The sequence below is a fragment of the Simochromis diagramma genome, unplaced genomic scaffold, assembly GCF_900408965.1.
Source record: "Simochromis diagramma unplaced genomic scaffold, fSimDia1.1 OVJJ01000603.1, whole genome shotgun sequence".
Taxonomy (NCBI): Eukaryota; Metazoa; Chordata; class Actinopteri; order Cichliformes; family Cichlidae; genus Simochromis; species Simochromis diagramma.
The window spans coordinates 8788868-8811017 of NW_024387414.1; positions in this window are offsets into that span (position 1 = coordinate 8788868).

Here is a 22150-nt window from a genome sequence, read left to right on the forward strand (position 1 = left end):
TTCAGTATGTTCTGGACCTGAGAGAAAACACACACACATACACACACACACACACACACACACAATTTGCTCCAGGTCCTGTCGCACCACTATCATAGAGCTCCATTTTGAGATCTGCCCTTGGGTGATGGTGCATTCTTGGCACTACAGGTTGCTTAAACGTTGCTTGAATTATTCAGAAAGAATTGGCTGGTATGCTGGAGACTCACACAGTGCTTGGTGTAGCCCCACAGTTTTTGTGGTGAAGAACGATGGGTCTATACCGTACTGACTGAATTATCACAAGTTTAATGAGGTGTCACAATTTGATACTTATCCTGTGCCCTTGGTTGAACAGGTTGGACACTGCTTGTTTTTTTTCTCAACGCTGGATTTGACCAAGGGTTACTGGAAGATTCCCTTGTCTCCAGAGTCAAAAGAAAAAATGACCTTCTCCACTCCATACAGATTATACCAATTTGTGACACTTTAGTTCAGCCTTTTCAGAGGCCAGGTCACTTTCCAGCATCTCATGGACTCTGTATGGCATGATGTCATCATCCATAGTAACACCTGGGTGGAGCATGTGCAGTGAGTGGCCATGATCCCGGAGTCCCTGAGGCAGACGGAACTTAAGACCAACCCGAAAAAGTGTGCATTTGGATGGGGGAGTATTTGGGGAACCACCTGAGAGGTGGGCAGGCACATCCGCAGGTGCAGCCTTCGCATCCTGCCCGCATACCCAGTACCATACCCAGTATCTCTTGTGTATTACCTCCTGGGACACCCATTCATCCTCTGTTCAGACCATGCCCCGCTGTAATGGCTCCCTTGCATGAAGGATACCAAAGCCCAGATCACCTTGTAGTATCTGGCTCTCCAGCCTTTGAAGTTCAAGATGGTCTATAGGCCAGGGGTGCAGATGGTCATGGCTGATTTCTTCACCCGCTTCCTGGGAGACAGAGTAGGCTCGACCAAATGGATTCTTGGCCTAAGTTAGGCAGAGGAGGGATGGTGCAGTGGGTTCAGAGTGCACTTCTAGGGAGGCTGGCAGGGCAGCTGGGACCACTTCCATAATCATGCTCTCCTGGTTTCAGTAACACACCAGGATCTAGACAGAGTGGAGTGAGCTGGAGACTCGTCCAGAGTGTCCCCCAAGTTTAAATATAGCAGTTCTCTAATATTGTCTAATGAAACAGCCTTCAAATTAGTATTAAGGGGAAAACAAAACAGCTAGTCATAATTGTTCTGCACTTTCACAACAAAGGCTTTAACTGCTGCTGAATATAAAGGAAGTTAAAACAATCTCAACTTTGTTGAAGCATAAGCTCTATGAAACATTGTGACCATTATGCTATTTATTTTTCTGTTTGCTGATGCACTTTGACAAAATAGTGAGGGACATTTCTGTCACAAAACATTTGTAACACAAATTTATGATGAATCGGTGTTTTGTTAAAGCCAAGATTTGTTTGTTTTTATTCTTAGATTTAAAAGCATTGCAAAATTCATCAGTTGTCAAATTGTGAGTAGATAGCAGCATTAATGTTAGATTATTTCTGGTTCAAATAGAATGTGTAAGTTGGTGCTTGTGACAGTGAAAAATTGCAAAGTGCAGAAAATATAAGATGACAGGCCATAACTTAAACATTGCTTTTTGCTGTTGGAGCTTGTTACACTCGCAGAGCATGGGCAGAGGAGCACAGGCAACATATCAAACTTAATTACCTTTCAGGTTGCCTCATCAAGTCAGAGCTTCAATGAAGACAGATTGTTCCTGTTCCTGCAGAACCTTTAAAGCCACAAACACCACATGGCTCTTTCTCTAATCTTAGCAGCCTTTTTGAATTATTCCCTGACTGCTATGATGGACTCTTAACAGGAAAATGTGTGTTATTGAGTAGAATTTCAACTGTGAGTCTGTCATTTCTCATCTTAATACACAGATGAGACCTCTGCATCCTAAGGTAAAGTAGCAGTACAAGGTTGCAGTTTGGATTACATGAGGAATAACAACATGTTTACCATGTACTTCCATGGTAATCTTTCAGTTTTATGTTGTAAGTGCCAGTTGCTTTCCTATTTTATTGGGTATTACTTTTGTTTTATGGAGCAATTTTCACATCCTGCCCTTGATGATAGTGGCCTCACTCTCTTTAAGCACCAACAGAGCAGGCCTACTGATGAACACACAGCACGAAGGGGTGATTATGGAGTGCTAAACTAATGATTGTCGATGAGAAGCTGTTCTCACCACTGAGAGAATTCATTTCTCTGTCACTTGGAGTTAATGACTCCTTTTAAGGAGATGAAATCTGGTCACTAGGGAAAGCCACCCTGAAAGACCACAGGTAGCTTTTTCCATTTATCTAAAGTCCTGTTTCTGTAATGTCAGATGTATTTTAGCCGCTGAACACAATACACACATTGGCTGACATGTCAGCTCTAGTCTTTAATTCTGATATCAGATCCATCATCAGTACCTATATGGGAATTTATTGAACATGTCAGGTTAAAGTGGTAGACTGAAGGGACTATTGGGTATGTCACCTGTGAGTGATCATTTCAAAATGTCTGCTCATGATTCTGGTGCCCTAGATATTTGCTGCCATCTCGAAAGGTTATGCATGAAGCCAAACGGAACTAGGATGGGGTGATATAGAGCAATCTTTATGGGGCACTCAGGTATAGACTCAGTTCATTGCTCATGCGTCAGAAGGTCCTTAACCTCCTGTTTGAAGCTTTTCATTATTAATGTTGAAGTTTGGACTCATGTTACGGAAGACGCTCTGATCTGCCACGGCCAATATTGGGCTTCTAAACAGCAGCGCCCGAGCACATTTGCTGCATATAGAACTTGGTAAACATTTATGAATGATTTAGGAGCGCGAGGCGAATTGGTAAAGCACTACAGCTGCATCGCTGAACTCCCAGCTGCTCTCTCAATGCAGCTTCAACATAAAACTGCTCTTTACAATGAAGTCCGTGTAAAACATCCTGCTTCTTAATACTAGCAAATTCTAAAAGAGCCTACTGTTGAACTCTTGCTCCTCATCCTGTTGAATTCTCAAAGTAAAGAAGCTGAATGAAGTGTCCTCGTATCCCCACATATAGATGTTGTATTTTTATACATCTTTATTATTATGTACTCTGAAAATATGCACTGACACTGTGAAGATGTTTCATTATAAGTGTTAAGTTACGCTAAGTGATGATGGCTAAGACCAAGCTGATAACTACGGAGACGCAGTGACAACAGAGATCGTAGTTTTCAAAACGTAACTGAATCACTGAATGCTGGACTTCAACTCTATGCCCTGGGGCATGTATTGTAAAATGATTATGTTCTTTTTTTAACTGCTGAATGGGTCTGGCTGAATTAAGTCACACCCTAGTAATTTTATTAGACTGTATAATGGTGTTCTCACAAGAATTGCCAGGAGGAAATTAAAAAACAAATAAACAAAGCAAAAAAAAAAAAAACGCTACAGTATTAGAGGTGAAGCAACATTAAAATTAATGTGAAAATTATTGTGGCCAGAATGAAACAGGTTATCAGTACTATCAAGGTACTATTGCATACAATTAAATTACTTCACAAATGTTTGATTTGCATACTCGTAGTTTTTTAACATTTAGAGTTTAGTGTGAGGATTCTCCTTTATTTTCAGGTCTCAAGCTAAGAAACTAAATGCAAAATAAATTGGAAAAAAAATAGTATTTTTTGTATGTATGTGTATGCCTGTATGTGTATGTGTATAATAATTAATTGCAGTGACTATTTTAAAATAACTTTTTATCCAGTATATCATACTTGATCTTTGTACTTTTATTGCATGAGAAAAACTGTCCCACTGTCATGGGTAAATCATATTATGAGACATGTCTCTGATGACATAAAAACATAAAACAAACAAAAGATTTTGTTGTTTGTTTTTCCATAGAGGTTGTACTTGGGTAGATTTAACCCAATGCACAATTCACATATTAAAGCTAAATAAAAAGGCAGCGATTCAACCTGACCACTAACATGTGAATTTATGCCATAGCACATCTTATTTTGGTGACTTACTATCATGTGTCATGACCAGACTGTGCACACACATTAAACAAACAGCAGCAGGATAGTGTGGAATAGTTTTATAGGTGAAAGCCTCCATTTACATTATTTACAAGCTGTTAGCAGGCACTAAACTAAATGTAAAAGCAATCAACATAATATCTTGTTTCATTGATTCATTCTCTAATAATTTGTAATTACAATATGCACATGTAGTGTAGATATTTAATATTGTTTTAAAACATTTTATTCAGTGCCTTTTTGACTAATTGCTTTCCTATATTTATGGACCATCTGGGGTTTGGTATGAAACTGAAATGTTTATATTCTACATTATGTTTAATACAGTTGCCTGAAGGTGAAATTCAATACTAATGCCTTAGGGAGCTGTTCTTTTTACATATACATAATTTACATATTTTATTTAGGCTTTGTATACCAATTGATTAATATTGCATTTTCTTATAATAATGGTGTCTGCTTCTGGAAACATTATACCTCATTTCAAACAATAGGTTTAATAAAGTACTGATTATTTCTTGAAAAATAAACAACGCCCTAAAAAAGAATAGATCCATGAAATGGACACAGTGGACTGGCGTGTCTGTTAGATGGTTTGCTGTGATATCAGGTTGCATCTTGATGCAATCAACCATCTATCAGTCAGATGAACAAGATAATAGCAGAACAAAAGTGTTTTGGTGAAAGTTTAATATGTGTGTGGTCAAATCTCTATTCAAACTTGTGAATAAAATGGTAAAATGCAGCGCATCTGCATCTGTTGCAAGATTCCCTATTTTGACTGAACTCAGATGTTTGATTTCATGCGGTTGCATGTTTTTCTTTCTAAAGGACTCACACTTTCTTAATTTGTCAGACAGAAAAAACTCCATCATTGCTAACAGTCATGTTCACTGATAGATTATTAAGTGCATTAATTAACTGTTATGTTATATAGCACTCAACCTTTTATTTAAGGTTTTTTACTAACATTCTTAAATGAATTTGTGTAGTTTATCTATCTATCTCTCTCTGTCTCTCTCCATATATATATATATATATATATATATTAGGGGTGCAACGATATTCGTATCGATATTGAACCGTTCGATACAGTGCTTTCGGTTCGGTACGCATATGTATCGAACAATACAACATTTGTAATTTATTTTATCAACTTTCCTTCTGACGATGCTGTCTGTGTGGAGCGCTCAGTGAATCTGCGTTCAACTACTCCGCCTAGGCTGCACTGTCAAGCGCAGATCCACTGAGCGCTCCACACAGACAGCATAGTCAGAAGGAAGAGCGCAGGGCAAGCTAGCAGACAGAAGTTAAGCTCTCCTTGCAACATGGCAAATTGAACCTCCCCCACCCTCATTCAGATCTGGCGTTTGGAATTATTTTGGTTTTCATGTGACATATGACCCTGAAGGTAAGCGCGTCATGGACTAAAGTAAAACAGTATGTTGGATGTGCCACGCAATGCTCAATTACATGGGTGGGAGCTAGTGTGTTAGCGCAGTTAGCTCATTAACGTGTTGGCCGTCTAGCCCCATGCACGGGGCTATTAGGGGTAGCTCGTTAACGGAGATTTGCCATGTTGTGGCGTTAACGTCATTTCAACGAGATTAATGCTGACAGCACTAGTGGGAACACAACGAATATGACTGCACATTTACGCCGACATCATCCTAGTGCAAAGACAAGTGGAAGCAGACAAAAACAACAAGCATGCATGCTACAAACTTTACCCGAGTCATTTAGACAGCCGTTAGCACATGATTCTCCTTATGGGGACCTGATATGTTTAATATGCTGCTGAGAATATAGCCCAGAAGAAGCGGATAGTATAGCTTTTATTTTGGAAAGAGCCATTTCTCTGTAATAAACTCTCTTTTCCAAAGATGAGTGATTCCTCAATCAGATACAGGGCTCGCAAAATCGGGGGCTAGCGATTTTTCCAGTCGGGCTACCAAAATCTATCTCTGCCCTGCCCGTCCGGCTATTGTAGGAAGGAAAAATATATGTCAATGCTTTTGCATTCTTTCTGAAATGTAGCTGGGTAATTATGTCATTGGCATCGGTGAGCCACTGTCAATATGTGACATATTGAAATCGCGTTTGAATTTGCGCTTGTTTTTTTGCTTTCACTTTGCAATCGTGTGAACTGTGTATAGAGAGCGACAGCACTGATTGGTGAGTGATGATAATTTGTGCACCAATTCCTCTGACATTGTCTTATTAATCGTTAGCTTACTACGCAAACATGACAAGTGAAATCTCCCGCAGCAAACTTAAACATGTGAGAGGTTGATCGCGCAGAGAATCGCTGAGCTTATGTGAGTGTGTGTGTAAAAGCAGCAGGATATATATTTCAGTTCTGCTGAGCCAAATAAGACAGGTCAGGGTGAAGAAGTGACAGCGAAAGAAAAGCTTACCGCAAAACGGAAAAGTTATGACAAATCAGACTATAAGGCAAAAAGAAAGTGCAGCTTTATGGTTTCATGGACAAAAGAATTTCTGTGGCTGCGATATGATGAGCTAAATAACCAGGGGTGCACATACAGTAAGTGGTCCGCAGGTGCGCATTCGCTGTCAAAATAAAAAACACGCACAAGGGTTAGGGTTAAATTTAAAAACTGTACTTTTGAGTTAAAATATATATTTATAATTTTAATAAATGACAAATTAAAAAGGCATGAACATTTTATTTTGTATCGAAAAAATACCGAACCGAACCGTGAATTTTGTGTATCGTTGCACCCCTAATATCTATATATATATATATGTGTGTGTGTATGTATATATATTTCATATGCAAGACGGAAACATGTACATACTGTCTCCACATCTTCTGTAAAAGTTTACTCTCAAGCTATGTCGCAAACCTGAACTTAGTAAGGGGGCAGTAATTGTGGTATATGAGCGTAACATTTTGATAAAAAGTGTTTCAATACAAGTGTATTTCATCACTGTGTTTGTTTTTATTGCTACCTCCAGAAATACTGCCATTGCTTTGCCACTTATGAGACAGACTTTTCCACATTTTGGCTCACAGCTCACTCTCATATTTCCTTTTTATCGCAGCCCCAGCTTATGACCACAGCTCAGATTTGTGCTTCAGGGAGTCTTTAAAGAAACCTCAGAAAGCATTATTCGGGGTCCGACTGCCTGTGTCCATTCCTGTTAATGTAGTAAAGATAATATGTTCATAGATGATGGATATTCTCCAGCACACAGTCTGTAAATACAATTGCTTAAAATTGCTTAATATAGTACAGTTACTTTTTTTTTCTCCTTCTCCTGTTTGACAGTATTTGCTGTACTGCATTTTGAAAAATTAAATCAGAAGCTTACAACAAAGAGTCACGGCTCTCCTGAATCCCAAACTGAAATCTATTAGAGAATTCCCCAACCACAAAAATAGTGATAAGAGCTACAACTCCCATGAGGGTAGGTGCAAAAACAGAAAAAAATTCAAATCACTTTTTTTGGTCAAAATAGCAACTTTTTAAGCTGATGTCATATGTATATATTTAAATACATGTATAAACTAATGAGTATTATTAAGTGGATTACTTTATGATCCACTGTGTATAGAAAGGCTGCCAACATTATATTGCTCTGCTCTGAGTTTATGGACAAACATGCATCTGTTCGTAAATGTTTGATAATCTGATCAAGTGCTTTCTATATGAACTTTTTGTGCTCCTAATCCATAATTCATACCTTCTGTGATGTACTATATGTTATGTGAAATGTGTCCACAGTCATTAAAGTGAAAAGCAATGCTCCTCTATAATCGTAAAGGGGCAACTAATGCTTAGAGCCCAAAACAGAAGAACAAGATATGATACATTATTAAATAGTATCGATTACTTTTATCAAATCGATGAGATGGCAAGAAAAAATAGCTACTCGTATGAAAGTCACGCTCGACTCGCGGCCCTTTCTGTTTGAAGTGTTTCGGCCTTTCAAGAGAACATAAGCAGATCAAAGAGTAACCATAGCTGCTAAGTATGTGGGGGAGGCATGTGTGGACGAATGGAGGAATTCCTCCAAAAGGGAATGGCCTAGACCCATATAGCAGAGCAGAGGGGGAGATGTGTTCAGCTCAGTATATTTACTCCTCATCTAATAGTCCTTTACTCATGTATGCAAACATCATTACTGTCTGGCATTTCAACATTATGTGTTCCTGTCATCAAAATTTAAAGTTCAAGCCCACTAGCCACTTTGTGTCATCAGCCAATTTCTGCATGTTTACAGCAGCTTGCAGTGCTTATGTGCTGAATGTCAGAATAATTGGCCAATTAAAAAGGAGAGCCTGATCCAGTATTCTTTTAAGTGACCCAGAATTTCTAGCTATGTCCTAGAAAGGATGAAAAAAGATAAAATAAAACAAAAAACCTTAAGGCATGTATTTTTACACGCAGATCCAGGAAAGGTTTAACTACCTCAGCTGCAGCAGAGTATCACTTGAAAGAATCTTTGGCAGTGTTTAGCTAATGTAGACACTACAGCAGAGGCATACCAAACAAAAATCTAGCATTGGAAAATGACCTACTTCCTAAACACAACAAAAATGCTTTCACATCAATTAGGTCAGTGATTACAGCATTTGTGGAGTTTAACTTGAGTGAGTGAGTAAGTAATAGACGGTATACACTTTATGGATGAAAGTCCATGCGAGATATACTGTCAGTGTGTCATATATTAAGGATATACAAAAAATAAAAACACCTAAATTTCAAAGGTTTGTTCTTCCCTACTGTATGCTGCTTACAATGCTCCTGTCAGCCCATGCTTCTTTGCATCTTCTTCTTTCCATTACTCAAACACTCATTTAATTGATGAAGCTATTATCAAGGCTACAGTTAGAAATGTTCCGTTTAACAGCATATTTCATCAATGTTGACATTTAACCATTTTACCTTTATTAAAAATGTTATTTCTCAAATTTCATCGGAACAGAGGCTACATCTGAGATTTGGTTCCTCGTGGATTCTCACATAGTATAGTTTTCCTTTTCTAATGTAATCAAGCACCCATTTTATAAGAGACAGTAATAATTTATTTCTGCCCCTAATAGCCTATACATCACTGGCAGGGTATATATTTCATTTTCCTGAAGCATGAAGGCGAATAGAAATCTTAATGATTTGCCCTTGCTAGCATAATTTTAATTATGGATTTTCGTCTACATGATCGATTTGGAGAAAGCCATAGTAATACAAGTTGTACATTCTACTGTATTAAATATTTGATATCCATTAAATTTTCATGATTAATGTTCTGGTAAAGAATCAGTTTCTCTAAGCCCTCTGGTTTTATTGCTGAGTAAATTAAGGGTTTTACTCCCTTAGCAAGAGATATAGCCATATATCGCACCAAAGCTTTGCTTGTCATGAGAAATGGAGCAATTTGATATTGATTATAAGGGAATTTTAAACTGAGAGAAATGGTCCCCAAAAGAGAGAACTTGATGTTCTATCTTTAATATGGGTAAGAATGAGCTTGTACATTTCACTTTGTCATTGTTTGGTGAAATGGTGTTTTTATGCATTTTATTTTTCAGTTTATTGTCATTTAATTTTTGTGCATAAAGTTTGCTTGCTGGTTTATCTCTATCCAGTGATGATTCTACAGGTTGTGTAGCTTATGCAACTATGAAAATGGTACTATTTGTCTTTTGTTCTTGCATGTACTAATGTGTGCTTGATATTAAAAACTAAAGCAATGAGCATAGACTAACTGAGAAATACCAGCATATGGTGTTTGAAGTGCTAATATAAAATCTTAATTTATTTTATGAGCATAATATATAGAAAGATATTTAGAATTATTTTTGCAGCTTCACCCACTGACTATTTTACACATGCTTATGAGTAAAAACTCATTTAGCTTACTATCAGAGTAAGCAGACAGATTCTGGTCTGCTAGCCACATACATTTCTGAAGTTGAACTTCAGTTTTAATACCCCTTCCTACTGTACTTAAGTAGAATTTTATAGGTATCTGTACTTGAGTACTTATTTTTCTGACAACTTTTTACTTTTTCTCCCCGTTCTCTACACAAATATATATACTTGTACTATGCTCCTTACATTTGCAAAGCTCGTTACTTTAGGTTTAACACATTTGAGGGAAGTTTTCATTTCCCAGCTCTTTCAAACATCAAACCAATCTCAGCAAAAATGAGCAGAACAATGGTGTGTGTCATATACAAAGGGATGAAAGATCATTTACACGTGTTATAGCTATACTCAGAGGTTAAAGTGGACCGGAACTCTTGAACAGCATTTTAGGTGCAAAATGTTCATAAGCTGTGGTCTTGGTACTTTAGCATCAAGCTAGCACTACAGAAGACAAGCCAGCATAAAGGGAATGACATTTTAGGGGGGGGTTGTTGTTTTTTTAAGTGGCCCTTTTAATTACGTTAATTGGGTTTCTATCAGCTCAACAAATGTCAGCAACCACCCAAACTGTGTGTCTGTCACACACGGTGTTGCTTGCTAAAGCTCCAGCTGCTGTATTTTCCAGGGAGAGAACAGAATGAGAGCTACCTTCACTCAGAGATGGACAAAGATAAGAAAGACAGGGCAGGAGAAAAAGACAAACGGTTATATTTAAAGGTATGGACTGCTTAGGACTGGGTATTTGACACACTGGAAATTTAAAGCTTTCATGTAATGTGCTAATTTTTTTTGTAATTTACTTTTGATTTTTTCGTTAATGTTGGGAAACATGCTGCAAAACAAACTGAGGTACTCAGCAGTTTAGTGCAGGATAAACATGTTAGTTTGCTGTATTCTGATAAATTTACAGTAACTGTGTGCTGTAATGTTCATGGTCAGCTAGGTTACATAAAGTCTAGCAGAAACTAGTCATTTTTCTGTTTAGATGTGGAGCTAAAGTAAAAGCAACAACAACAACAAAAAACAGCGTAATCCCACGTATTAATATCATTAAGTATCATTTTAATTCACTTTTACTTGAGTGAAGCACTTTGACTTTTACCAGAGTTTTCTTAACCCAAGCATCTGTTTCTACTTCAATTATTTTTTTATATAGCCACTCTTCTTTAAAAGACAACTTATTGATTATAAAGGCAATGTATTTTTTCTGGTCCAATTAATTAGTCAGATGGTCCCAAGGATCTATGTTATGGTTTTTGTATACTATCTAGTATTCATATAACTGACAAATCACCGAAGCAATAATGAATGAACTGTAATAAATATAATAAAACAAGCTAGGAAGTACCTCAGGCTTAAAAGACATTCTGTGCATTGAGCAGGTACACTGCTGCATACAGCTAATCTTTAACAAAGTATCCTGATTGTGTATCTGATCAGAGAGGACTGCAGTGCCTTCCTATCTCCGTACACAGAGGTGTTAGAGGGCAACGCTGTGCATGAGGAGATATGGGACGAGGCAACAACAGGAGAATAATGAGCCACCAAGCCTTAACGCCTGAGTTTTGTAAGTCCTAATGATTCTGGCTCCAATTCAAAGGAGAAAGACCCACTTGAAGCCAACTTTCATTTCCCAGTATAGAATGGTGTGAATCTCATCTCCTAAAAGAATTACAGGTATCACACACTCTGCTGATCTCCTCACACATCTCTGTCAATCAAATACAGGACCAAAAAGTACCTGAATTATATCTAACAGGGGAGGTAATGCATCTTACAGGTTTTAAGTGTAATATAATTTGTTAATAATCTCTCAATCAGATAAAATCTAATTTGCCACCTTCATTTCATATGTTGTCTCAAATGTCTTATTACACACAGCTTCATGTAATTGGAGAAAGTACGATTCTGCACAGCTCTATCCATCACCTACAGTCACCTAATGCCATGAAAGTGGATGTTTCTTAAATTCACCTTCTGATATGTTCACATCTTTGTGCTCAGTAGCTGTCTCACTTATGTAACTGTTCTGTTGTGAACAGCTTTGCCATGACGTTCTCATTTTGGGTTTGGTGCAACACATTTGACATGTAGGTATATTTCTCAGTGTCACTGACTTCTCTGAGTTCTGATGAGCACAGGCAGCAGAGCGAAAACACTGCTTTCTTTCTTCTGATGGTTTCCCTTCATTGTTGATCTTGAATCTTACTGCAGACAGGCCACAGTAAAAGGTTTACTTCTCTCAATCACATCTCTCAGTCTGAGTAAAAGAGCCAGAACACTTTGTGTAAAAGCTAGCGTATATCATACAGCGGCAGCCTTTTTCGTATCAGCAAATCAGAAAAAGTGACTCACTGAAGGTTTCTTCTGTCACAATAACCACAACAGAAAAGAAACAAGGAACGTGTTTTGAGAGAAGTAATTGTTACTTCATCTTTAGCCCTCACCATCGCTGCCAAAATTTATCTCACAGCTGCACAAGCAGTATTGTGGACTAGGGTGTAGACATAAATTGCATTTTTATGTTGTTCTATTGAAAGGGGTGGGTAGGGACTAAAATGCCATTTCAGAAAATCTTACTCTGCAACATTTACTGCTTACTTGGGATTTCTTTCCAGTCCCCTCTTAATATTACTCCCTCATGACACCCTCCATGCAAGATGCTACTGCAAGTTCATTATCATCAATAAGTCAAGTTTATTCTATCTTTCATCATCATATCATGCATTCCAACCACAGCACCTTTTTTTTGCAATGTAAACCAATTTATTTCTCCCTTCTATTGCAGATAATATTAAACAATGCCCTAAGAGTAGAGGCTGTCTGAATGGGAATGATTTATTACAAAGAAAGAAGTCTGTGCGTCGGTTTGCAGAGCTCTGCAGTGTAAAATAACCTCATTTATATTCTATATTGCTCAGGCTGCCTCACTTAATATTCCTGTCAGCACTCTTAGCCATTCCTTCTGTTGGCTTTGCCTGCAATAAAGCCGCTGCCTTTGAAAAGTGTACAAACAATATTAAACACATTTCATCAGATTAGTGCAATGCAGAAAGGCTACTTTTAATGCAAAACAACAGGGTCAAGTGAGCCACAGTACTCATTGTTTGACGACAGATTGAAATCATTGTGCAGCAGGCACTGGGATCATTTAAAACAGATGTGTGACAGAATGTTGCCTGCCATTGGGCAGCATGTATGTACTATTCACAGATGATCTCAAAGCATATTAGGAGCAAACAACTAATCACAGTTAAATAAGGTGAAGACACTAATTTTGCTTATTATTCTGCAACTTGCTCATTGTGCAATTAGAAGACATCAGACTGTTAAATTGCTACATTATAATGGATCTCAAGCCTATTATAAGTCAACTGTATTGTTCTTGATGTTGAGAGTAGTCTTTTAATGTAGGGTTAAGACGTTAATGGCAAAGTTGTTTCTTTATTTTTTTTTTAATAGAAACATAACTGAAATTTATTACAAGCAATTACTCAATTATCAAATGTTGTTGAAACATTTATTTTAAAAAACATCATAGCTAATGCATATGTTAATAAGAATAAACTTTACTGATTTATTTATAGCCAGCAAGATAGTAGGGAAAAAAAACATTACCTCCTATTAAACATTAAGAAGAGGTCTAAAAGTCAATAAGGAAGTTGATATTCTGACTTCAGTGGGAACACTATTCCACAGGTTGAACTCAAACGGCAGAAACCCACTGACCTTTGTTTACTAGTCGAAACGTTGTAATGACCTGCAGCATCCCATTCACTGATCTCAGGAAGCACCCAGGCACATAGAGTACTAACAAGTCTGTGATATCATTTGGAGCAAGACCATTTAATGCTTTAAATGTCATTACCAAGAGTTTAAAATCAATATTAAATTTAGCAGGCAAACAGTGTAAATTTGCTCATACAGGAGTATTTTTTCTTGGTGCCAGTTTGATTTAAAGACCAACAAATAATCAAGGTGGGAAATAAAAATAAAAAGATACATGACTTTGTGCAAGTCGTCTGCGGATAAGAACAATATAATTTTGGAATTTTTTTGTCTGAGCTGCTAGAAGCATGACTGGAAAACATTATATATATATATATATATATTAGGGGTGCAACGATATTCGTATCGATATTGAACCGTTCGATACAGTGCTTTCGGTTCGGTACGCATATGTATCGAACAATACAACATTTGTAATTTATTTTATCAATTTTCCTTCTGACGATGCTGTCTGTGTTGAGCGTTCAGTGAATCTGTGTTCGACTACTCCGCCTAGGCTGCACTGTCGAGCGCAGATCCACTGAGCGCTCAACACAGACAGCATAGTCAGAAGGAAGAGAGCAGGGCAAGCTAGCGAGACAGAAGTTAAGCTCTACTTGCAACATTCAGATCTGGCGTTTGGAATTATTTTGGTTTTCATGTGACGTATGACCGTGAAGGTAAGCGAGTCATGGACTAAAGTAAAACAGTATGTTGGATGTGCCATGCAATGCTCAGTTACATTGGTGTGAACTAGTGTGTTAGCGCAGTTAGCTCGTTAACGTGTTTGCCGTGTAGCCCCATGCACGGAGCGATCGGCGGTAGCTCGTTAACGGAGATTTGCCGTGTTGTGGCGTTAAGGTCATTTCAACGAGATTAACCTGACAGCACTAGTGGGAACACAACGAATATGACTGCACATTTACGCCGACATCATCCTAGTGCAAAGACAAAAACAACAAGCATGCTACTAACTTTAGCCGAGTCATTTAGACAGCTGTTAGCACATGATTCTCCTTATGCTGCTGAGAATATAGCCCAGAAGAAGCGGATAGTATAGCTTTTATTTTGGAAAGAGCCATTTCTCTGTAATAAACTCTCTTTTCCAAAGATGAGTGATTCCTCAATCAGATACAGGGCTTGCAATATCGCTAGCCCGACGTCCCGGAGCTAGCGATTTTTTCAGTCGGGCTACCAAAATCTATCTCTTCCCTGCCCGTCGGGCTATTGTAGGAAAAATATATGTCAATGCTTTTGCATTCTTTCAGAAATGTAGCTGGGTAATTATGTCATTGGCATCGGTGAGCCACTGTCAATATGTGACATATTGAAGTCGCGTTTGAATTTGCGCTTGTTTTTTTGCTTTCACTTTGCAATCGTGGGAACTGTGTATAGAGAGCGACAGCACTGATCTGTGAGTGATGATAATTTGTGCACCAATTCCTCTGACATAGTCTTATTAATCGTTAGCTTACTATGCAAACATGACAAGTGAAATCTCCCGCAGCAAGCTTAAACATGTGAGAGGTTGATCGCGCAGAGAATCGCTGAGCTTATGTGAGTGAGCGTGTAAAAGCATTTCAGTTCTGCTGAGCCAAATAAGACAGGTCAGGGTGAAGAAGTGACAGCCAAAGAAAAGCTTACCACAAAACGGAGAAGTTATGACAAATCAGACTATAAGGCAAAAAGAAAGTGCAGCTTTATGGTTTCATGGACAAAAGAATTTCTGTGGCTGCAATATGATGAGCTAAATAACCAGGGCTGCACATAAGTGGTCCACAGGTGCGCATTCGCTGTCAAAATAAAAAACATGCACAAGGGTTAGGGTTAAATTTAAAAACTGTACTTTTGAGTTAAAATATATATTTATAATTTTAATAAATGACAAATTAAAAAGGCATGAACATTTTTTTTGTATCGAAAAAATATCGAACCGTGACACCAAAGTATCGAACCGAACCGAACCGTGAATTTTGTGTATCGTTGCACCCCTAATATATATATATATATATAAATTTTCACCAATAACTAAAATATTTGATTTATTGGAATTGAGACAACCATTATTTGATATCCCTTTGAGAAGTGAACATATAACTATGTGTACAATATTATGGCTAAGAATAATCTGGTTTAGAGGAAACATGTATACTGAATACAGAAGGAGGCCACTGACAGAGCCTTGAGCAACACCACAATGAAAATGGGCAACAGAGAAGGTCGAAGGCTGTGAGCTGTGAGACTGAGCACTCACTTCTAAAATTAAACCACAGATAATCTTCAAACGGGAAGTTTTTCTGCTCAAAAGCATGACTGAAAAATAATGTTAAACATATTGTTACTACTTATAAAAGACATTAACTGAATTGAAATTACTTCTTGTAAAAACCTTAGATAAGCCTGAAATAGGCTTTCAAAGGAGGCGATGAATGACGATGTGTTTAAAACAAGTTAGAAATATACCAACTGTTTAAAATTAAAAGAATTAAATGAAAAATTGTAAGAGATATCTCTGTAAAAACTTGGTTGTATCTGTATTACACGTGGAGGATTTCATCTGAAAAATTATATTTATTAGAGATTTTGAGATGAGAGGCAAATGTGTGAAAGAGTTGATAAAATTTTCCCAATAAATTCAGCTGGAAATTTCTTAGGCTAGTCAGATTTAGGGGTGAATTCTGTACACAGAACACCACTGGGCCTAATTTTCTAATATTTGTATGGAAATGTTCGTACACTGTGACAATTACCATCAGATTTATGAAATGTATATACTGGCCTATTTGTTTCTCACCACTTTGCGTACGCTTGTATATCAGAATCATTCAGAACCAACAGCCTTGTGTAGTCTCCATACAATTTGCATACTATCTGCATACGACCCCATCTCCCTTTCTGTATATAAGGATACATGTTTTCTTCATGGTAAAGTAGAGAAAGAGAGAAGCCTGCACCTCTAAGGCAAGAAATAAAGAGAAAGTCTGACTGTAGAAAATTCAATAATAGTGTCTGAGATCCAAGAAGGAAGCACTCAGCGGGAATGAAGACCGTTTATGTAAATAAATAAATAATTAAATTTAGGCACTAAAGCTAAAATAATGGGAGTGCTGAATATCATTTCTCAGAAGAAAGAAAAAAAGTTTGGAATCAATGATAATATGAAAAAGACTAACAAACCTTAGAAAGAAAACTGTTCGATGACAAAAACCATGTGATCAGGCAGCTCCAGGTGAGAAATTCTCTAGCATCCATGGGATCGTGCCAGGAAGTTATGCTGTAAGTGATGCCATTCAGCAATAATAAACGTCATTTTTAACTACAGTAGCAGTAGTACTCATTTTTGAGACTTCTTTTTAAATTCTGCTTTGTGGTCAGAAAAAATGCATCTACTACCTCTAAGTTCTCCATACAAACAAACCAGATGACAGAATTAGGTTAAGGATGTGACCTTTGGAATGACTGGTTACATTAACTGACACCACCAATTTTCCACCTGCCATAAAAACAAGTATTTTACGCATTATCAATAAAGGTTATCTGGATGCTTTGGGTTTTTTTTTTTTAAGTTGGAACTGGCTTACAAATCAACTATTTACCTGTTAATAAACATTATTAGTTACAATCTTATTGTAAACATTAAACAGCTATGAATTAAAGGTTAATTAACATGAACTTAAGCTATTCCTGATTTTATTGGTTATTTGGTAACACATATGTCTTACACAGCTCTATCTAGCCACAAAGCTCAAGTCTAATTTGCCAAAATGTAAACACCTGTGTAGGTCTGCAGGTGCTTTCACTATTGGTGTGTAGTATGTGTATATACAGTTTAAAAAGATCACAAGGTGTAAAGCTAAGCAGAAAGTATTGAATGGGCTCATCTCAGCCAGATAACCTCTGGTTCACAGTCAGGAGGTAATGCTGACTGTTAACCTAACACAGGATCTTCCCTCTAGTTACAGCATCTCACAGTGCTATAGATCTTCCCATGGGAACAGATTGTTTTTTAAAAAAGACTTATACCCCTTCGATGAGTTGCTTCTCTTCTCTGCAAGTGCATGGTTTCCACCTGTATCTTTGTACAAAATGAACAAAACTGAACCTGCCCCTATACTAATGAAAGCTCATCCGCATTTCATTCTATCATCTCCGATAACACCCCCCCCTCTTATTCAGCCTGTTTTTCGGTTTTTCTGTAATTCTTTTTAGGTTGACCTCAACGTTCATGCTGCTAATAAATTCTGAACTTGCTCCAAAACTGCTAATTTTTGTGATCAGGATCAGTGATCACGCAAGGTCTTTATCGCTGAGACTGTTAAACACCAGCAAGGCTGCAGCTGAAAGAACAAAAATTTAAACCATCTTTTAAACATAATTGTGATGAAATGCGCTATTATAATCCATCAGAGTATCACGTCTGAATGACAAAGCTCTGACATTGATAAACCTGTTAAATTCACAACTGCATATTTGCCAGCTTTCCTCCAGCCTTTAAATATGCTAGACTTTATTAATAGCTCTTCTCCAATCTTACTGACCAAAGTATTTAAAGTCCACAACTTCATATAGTGCTTTTAATGTTAAACTGTGAACGTTTATTACACAACATCATATGTAGCTTTCAGTGTTCATCAGACAGACTGCAATTTGATTACATGCTTTGACTGTCTCATTCTTTAAATATAATGTTTAACACAACTAGTGTAAATTGAAAATTGCATACAAAGATTAACTAGAAAATCACCAGAAAATCCAGTTGAAAAAGTGACAGTAATAAACAATGCTTCTTATTTTGTATAAAAAGGATCTTGTGTTGACCTGCTTGCCAGGTGATGTTTCCTGAGGTCTGACAGGCAGCTGTGCCACCAGCAGTACAATGCCACACCTTTAGGCAGCACAACAGACTTTTATTCATCTTCACATTTTACACAAGCCACTCAAGACAAACAAAAAGAAGTGTTCAGCACTTAAAAATGGGTCGATCCTCAGTTCCTGCCCTCTTCAGAATGTGCTCCAGAAGGCCAAACCAAGCGCATGATTTTTGTTCAGGTCTTTTAGTAAAGATCTCTTATGGAAGAAAACAAAGGTGCAATACAGTAGCTGGTTTGCAGAGTATTGTGGAAAAACGGATAGAGAAAGGGAGCAGAGTGGTCTCACAGTTAGCATCATAATAAAGCCTTTTTAATTGACATAAATAAGGATATGAGGAGAAAACCAAGTGTCCCAGGGAAAGGTTTTGTGCTTGCTGGACCTGATGTAGTGAATGAGTTCTGTTAATAGGATGTGAACACATGGCTGATGAGTAGGGGCCCTCTGCTAATTGGCAGTGTTTGTCTGCTGGTGGTTGTGTTCCTTCAAGGACCCAGCAGCGTCCCATTGGTATTCAGGGTACTGCTTTGTGCTTCCAGAAGTGACGCCACACCATTAGGGAGAGAAATTGAGGACCTTATGATTTACTTAACAAGAGGAACTTTCTCTCTGCGGCAAGCAGAACTCAACTGCTCCACCATGTATCAAACACCCCTGGAGCACACCTTGTACAGAATATATAGCTCTGGAAGTATCTCCAGCTGAGTGCTACTAATGGATATAATTTATTGAGCTGTAGCAGAAAATTACATAATTTTGTAAAACTGCAGCAATGGTTTTCATATTTTGTAAATCTGAACGTTCTTGGTGCAGCCCAGTAACACAATTGGCCGATTAAATAAATTACTCATATTTTTTAATGTATTATTAACCACAGTCTAAGATGTTACACAGCCACTCACAGCTAGCTGTGACTGCAGCAACCCTGTGCTTATCTGTGGCAGAAACTTGTAATTAAGGCGTTTATCACACAGGAACCATTTAGAGACCCCTTGGCAACCACTGGTCACTAAGGAAAAATGTGGACATTGCTAGTTGAAATCGGTTGCAACAGAGGTTACTGCACCAAAAGCCTCCTTGTGATTGTTTTGGTCACCAACAAATTGCAGTTGTTAGCCATAATTTGCATGGAAAACACAGACATATCTACAAACACTTGCTCTTTATTGTCCAAGCTGAACTGAAACTTGAAAAGGTTTGACACAAACCAAATATGGAGAATGTTTGCCTTCAATTTAAAAGTTACATTTGGTTGCAGCTGTAAGGCACAACTTTTACTTTGAAGGCAGACGTTTCTGATTGGCTTCTCACTTTTCACAGTTTCACCACTGCTTGGCAGGTAGTTTTAAAGTGTTTACAGACAAGTTGGTGTCGCATGAAGGTGCAGCATAGTATACCTTTTTACAACCAATTTCACACTAATGACAGCCAGCAAGCTTGAGGAACCACTCATGAACTGGTCACGAAATAAACATCTTTTTCTCTTGACTAATGTTTGTCAGGTGGTCGCTGACAGGTTTCTTGGACTGCGAGATTGGGGCTTAAAAATGGTAAAAAGACAGATAGCAGCATGCAAACATTCGGCACTGCAGTACTGTGATTAATAATTGATTGGTTGTGTGGAGATTGTGTCACCTGGTATATAACCACTTCAAATTCCGCAGACTCACATTGGCCTTGACTTGCAAGGAAAGTAAGCTGTTTGGTGCTAATGTTAGCTACACTCATTGTGCACGTTCAGTGTTATGCACAATGCAAAGTCCCCAGGAACATTCATTAAGGTCACTAGAAAGAATAGATAAGACATAATGAATGCAGATGTTTACATAAGAACGTAAAATTGTCTGAAATATTTGAGAGAGCAAATGGTCTTTTATGCAGTGGCGGTCCTAGCCTGTTTGGCGCGAACACTCCCTCTGCCCCCCCCACACACACACACACACACATATAAAACATATTAAGGATTGTACATTAACATAAAACTGTTGTCGAAATTCACCAGAGAAACACACACAAACACACGCACGCACACACACACACACACACACACATGAAGAGAGGGAGAGTATGCATTGTATGCAAACGGCTACCAAACAGCCATCATAATTCGTCATACAATGAGAACAGGACAAATCAACAATTGACAATGACTAATTAATATTAAAATCTGTAACATAATGTATTGTTTGGAGTTTAGTCTGTTACTGTTAGTATTTTTACCATTTCTTCTTGGAGCAACTGCAATCCACATTATTTTCTTAAGGATTAATAAAGTATTCTGATTCTGATTCTGATTGTTTCAGGATGACCTGCCATTATCCAATCACACATCTGCTTACCTGTATCTTTTGCTAGTTTCTCCTCCTCTTCTTTTCTATTTTTTCTAAACTGAGCACCTGATGGCTTTGAACTTTTCTTGTCCATCTTCCATTGGTTTTAATTTTGGACTCCAGTATGAACACAAATCCCCCAACTCAAGGATCACCACAACTTAACCTGATAGACCTACACCTTAGTTCACAGATTCACTTTGTCTAAGATGTATTTCTGGGATTTCACACAATCCAGGATTCAAATCATGAATACATAATGGGCTTGGATTTATTTAGTGAATCCCCTGCCGCCCCGCCCTCTCCTCCCTGTGCCGCAAGCAGCAGGCGCACCTCGCAAACGGAGGGCGCCCTTACTCCCAGGAAATGGGAGATAGAAAACCGATCGGTGCCTATGCCATTCCCAATATGCGCTGGCTGATGTCGGGGCAGCATAAGTACGAGCAATTTTTTATTTATTTTTTGCCGATGCCCGTGATGCCGCCCCCCACCATGATGCCGCCCCGGGCAACCGCCCCTGTCGCCCGTATAAAAAAACGCTACTGCTTCTATCCAATGTGTTAGAAATTGAGCTTCACCTCAAATAGTCTTTCATCCCTTCAGTATGCTCCAGCGACATAAAAAATATATGGCAAAGAGCAATGGAGCCTCTTTTTAGCAGTATGAGAAAATTAAAGGCATCACACTAACACCAGTTAGAGCAACACCAGTATACAAATTATACAACTTAACGGCCTCATATCCATTACAAACTGACTTGTGTACTGACATTCTCTTCAATGATACATTACTGAATCCTGAGCTTCTGTTTCTCTTTATGATGTTAATTAGTCAGGCCTGGCTGCTTTGCTTTGGAGGCTTTGAAAGCAATTTCCTGTTCATGTTCACAAATTAAGAAGGGACTGCCCAAGAAATCACTAATTATATATGAGAAATCTACTTTGCAGTCAGTTAGACTTAAATCATTCTGTGTTGTCATAGGGTCTCTGTTATTAATTGTTGTAATAATTATTTGTGATGCCATATTGTAAATCACAGAGCCAAGTGATATAACAGCTTCTTCTGCATGTGTTGCTAATTATGCTCATCACTTTATTAAAACATGACTCACCTTAAAAATATCACATAGTGTAAACTATAAATAAAATAGTTAATAAGCATCTTAATATTCAAATTTAATCTCAGGGAAGGATAATATTCTATAACCTTTGATTTCTATTAAGTAA